Consider the following 4,394-nt stretch of genomic DNA (forward strand, 5'->3'; position numbering starts at 1 on the left):
CTTCTGGGTCAGGGTTTTGTACGTAGCAGAGCAGCTCCCTCGCTGCGATCTATTGAAAATCAGCCCTCAACACAAGGGTTTGTAAGAGGAAAAATAAAAAAAAAAGAAAATTCGTTATGCCCAAGTAATTTTTGCTACCCAGTGATTTGTTTTACTCACTGACCTTGTACTTATCGGGAGCCTAATGTGGACCCACTCAACCCCTTTCCCCTCCTCCTACAATGAAAGACCTATCTGGCCCTGCCCCAAGAGACCCTAGCTCACCAGAACCTTCCAGAAAGCTGTGGAATCTTCCTCGTCCTATGCCCAGTACAAAAAGAGGCCTCCAACTATTCTTGGTGCAGACACCATCTTTGCCCTGCCCAGGGGGGGCCTCTGTCCCTTTCCTTAAACCTGGCCTGAACCTCTCCTGGTCTTCCCTCTGGGTACACCATGAACTCCTTTAGTACCTAACTGTAATGTCTGTTACTAATAAGATTTACCAATTCACTTTGGTGTCAGAACAAGTCACCATGCTACAAAATACTATATACAATTGCAAAGAATACAGGCTGACATGAGAATTACGTGGAGCAGTTTTCTAAGAGTTAATGTGGCAAGTGCTGCCAGTAGGTGGCTTCTGGGGGACAAAAAGCTGTCAAAGTCTGATCATGTTAAAGGCTAAAAATGCCCACCCTTTCTCTCTGGTATAACTATGGGTTACAACCTGCTCTCTTCCTAGTAGACAGCTTTGTGTCAGGAATAGAACAAGACAACCTCCTTTTATAGAAAGGAGGCAAGCTGACCAATTCTATTTGGTCAATCCCTTGCAAATTGCATCTGCACATTCTCACAAACAGAACCAAATTACGATCAAACTTAGCAATGCCCTGTGCCAATGCCACGCATGATAGGTAACCCCCATGATAGTTGCTGGAACAGATAAAACTTTCTTCTTGGGGTTGGTCATGGTGGTGCATACCTATAATCTCAGCAGCTCCAATGACTGAGGCAGAAGAACCATCTGAGCCCAGGAGTTTGAGGTTGCTGTGAGCTATGATGACACCATTACACTCTAGCTGGGGTGACAGAGCAAGATCCCGTCTCAAAAAAAAAAAAAAAAACAAAATAAGTCTGGGTGAGGTGGCTCACACCTGTAATCCTAGTACTCTGGGAGGCCAAGGCAGGTGGATTTCCTGAGCTTATAGGTTCAAGACAAGCCTGAGCCAGTGAGAGACCTCATCTCTAAAAATAGCTGGGCATTGTGGTGGGTACCTGTAGTCCCAGCTACTTGGAAGGCTAAGGCAAGAGAATTGTTTGATCCCAAGAGTTTCAGGTTGATGTGATGCCACAGCACTCTACCAAGTGCAACACAGTAGGACTGTCTCAAAACAAACAAACAAACAAAAAAAAACAGGACAAAAACAAAAGTTCTTGGAGTGTTGGGCGGCACCTGTGGCTCAGTGAGTAGGGCGCCAGCCCCATATACCGAGGGTGGCGAGTTCAAACCCAGCCCTGGCCAAAATGCAACAAAAATATAGCGGAGCCTTGTGGTGGGCACTATAGTCCCAGCTACTCAGGAGGCCGAGGCAAGAGAATTGCCTAAGCCCAAGAGCTGGATGGAGGTAGCTGTGAGCTGTGACACCACAGCACCCTACTGAGGGTGACAAAGTGAGACTCTGTCTCTAAAAAAAAAAAAAAAATGTTCTTGGAGTGTTGAAACTGCAAAAGAAAAAATTGTAGGGATCAGATTTACAGATGTATTAATACTGTAGTCTATGTACCTTCTGTTGGGGAAAAAAAAACAAACAAACCAACAACTAGTAAAATGGTTCAGCCTCTCAGGAGAATTTTCATTCACAGTCTGTTTCTGTACAGATTTTGAGAGGTTTTGAAGTAGGTCCTACACGGAAATAAGGCCGAAGAGGTTCAATAAAAGTGTCACTGTAAGTACAGATGTGATATTTCTCAGTCATGTTGTAGAATGAGATCTCACCCAGCTCATAGTCTAAGAAAATGCCAATGCCTCTGGCTTCCACACCTAACTGTAACGGGGTTGGAACAGCTCCTGGAGCATCATAGCCACCATCCTGCAGCTGAATGCTCCAGCATCCCTGCCGGGGTGATGGTGGTTTCCTTGTCTTTGTGGGAAGAGAGTCCTTACAAACCCCAATAGCCCATTCAGACTGGTCTCCCACTTCCACTTCCCAGAAATGCCTGCCAGAATAGAAATATGGAAAACCCAGGACAACCGGTTTGACCATAAATCTTTTGGGAAAATGAGGGACCTTTTGTTTTCTCTTTGTAAATCTCACACATTTTTTATCTTCAGAGATAATCAGGTTAGGGTGTGCTGTTTCAGGGTCTAGAATTACATCTACTTTAAATTTCTTTATAATTCTCTGAAGAGCAGAATACTGGGGAGGAAAACTGCAGCCTTCTCTCTTTAAGTGAATTGAGAAGACTGATGGGCTGACCTCATTTTCAGACCTATAAAAAGTTTTGATTTGTGAGAGCAGTTCCACTTCAGACAGCATACTGAGCTCTACTACTTTGCTTAATTGACTCTTGAGTGTGGCAACATAGTTTGTGAATTCTGTTATGTTTGCATCAAGTTTCTGTCGAATGCCCATCTCTTCTTCAGCTAACCTGGAGAAAACTGCATGTTGTTCACGGTCTAAAAACTGGTTCAGGTGCTCAAATTCAGAGGATAATTCTTGCCTTTGGTTTTCTACCATTGCTCTCAGTTCTAAGGGTTTTTTTCTTTGACTGCTTATTAATTTTTGAAGGTCTACCAATTACTTCTTCAAGGATGGGATATAACTGTGGAATCTTCTCCTGTGATGAGAGGCGGCCTCCTCGATGGGCCTCACGTGGTGGCCCTGGTGCTCAGGGGCCTCAGTGCACAGGGAACACAACACCACCAGGTCCTCCTCACAGAAAACATTCAGGACCTGGCTGTGCTTCTCACACAAAGGTGTTTCTTCCTGCCTCTTTTTATCGCTTTGAGGTGTGTGCAGCTGCTTGGCAATTTCAATCATCCTCCCCAGCTGGGTGTTGCTCCGGAACACCAGTGCCCCTCTTGGCATTGGTGACGACAGACAGGGCAAGGGAAACTGTCCTGTAGATCTGCCCAGGACTGTTGGATGCAGGAGCGACAGAAGTTGTGCCCACATTTGATGGTAACTGGGTCTCTCAGGTAATCCAGACAGATGGGACACTTGGCTTCTGCTTGGAATCCTGCCACAGCTGCCGCCACCGCCATTGGGCTGTGAGTAAAGGTCTGGATGGAAGGGGCTTTCTCAGGAGCTGGGGCTCTGCAGTGAGCAGCAGAAATGGCCTCACATCACACCGTCCTTCCTGGAGACAGCTGAAGAGCTCACCACAGGCCCTCCAGTTTCTCACATTTGGGGCAGTGCCTGAAGTCCTTTGAGTCTTCACACCCTTCAATTCCAGCTGCCTGTCTAGCCCAGGGCTGTTCCTGGAAAATCAAGCCACAATGAGCAGCATGAACAGCGTCTAAGGAACACAGCCCATGCCTCAGTCATTAGTTGCTGGGGTAAGATCTTTCCTTAAAACAAAACAAAATGAAGCCAAGTCCCAAATTTGTTGCAAATTTGGTCCTCTCCTGTACTGTATTGCAGTAAAGCATGGATTACTCTCCCTCATCTCTCATGCCCACCCTCCACCACCTGACACCACAGCCCCACATCCCGGCCACCCGCTGGGCACCCCACCCAGGGGCTGGGACTGGCTGGGCTCTGGGCACACACCACATGCATACTAGAACATAGCCTTTGTTACCTACCTATGTCACTTGGAGAAATTCACTTTATATCCCAAATTCTTGTAATCAGGTAAATAAGGACAATAATCTCCCTTTAAACTTTGATCTTATAAGAATATAGGAGAACTTAAGGAATGCCCTCATTAGTTTGGGGGCTTAAAATAAGCTATTTCTTGACAGCTCAAAATTTGCATTTACCAACTTTGGTTTGTTACCTTCAGCCTTGCTTCTCTACATAGCTGAGTATGGCACTGAAGATAGATTTGTGAAAAGAAACTCAGGAGGTAAAACGGGTGTCCAAACTGTGGCCCAAGGGCCTCATGCAGATTTTCTGAGGACTGTTATCTGTAGTGTCAGATATTGCAAAAATTAAACACAAACATTTTTCTTTTCTTTTCTTTTTGAGACAGAGTCTCACTATGTTGCCCTCAGTAGAGTGCCATGAAGTCACAGCTCACAGCAACTTCAAACTCTTGGGCTTAACTGATTCTCTTGTCTCAGCCTCCCAAGTAGCAGGGACTATAGATGCCTGCCACAATGCCTGGCTATTTTTTGATTGTAATTGTCATTGTTGTTTGGCAGGCCTGGGCTGGATCGAACCCACCAGCTCCCGTGTATGTGGCTGGCG

General features: G+C 45.8%; 1 pseudogene; it reads right to left on the reverse strand.

The window, feature by feature from the left end:
* Positions 1–1,832: 1,832 nt before the first annotated feature.
* LOC128587452 (tripartite motif-containing protein 75-like) lies at positions 1,833–3,244 on the reverse strand (annotated as a pseudogene).
* Between the last annotated feature and the right edge of the window lie 1,150 nt (positions 3,245–4,394).

The sequence above is a fragment of the Nycticebus coucang genome, chromosome 6 (assembly GCF_027406575.1).
Source record: "Nycticebus coucang isolate mNycCou1 chromosome 6, mNycCou1.pri, whole genome shotgun sequence".
In the NCBI taxonomy this organism is placed as follows: Eukaryota; Metazoa; Chordata; class Mammalia; order Primates; family Lorisidae; genus Nycticebus; species Nycticebus coucang.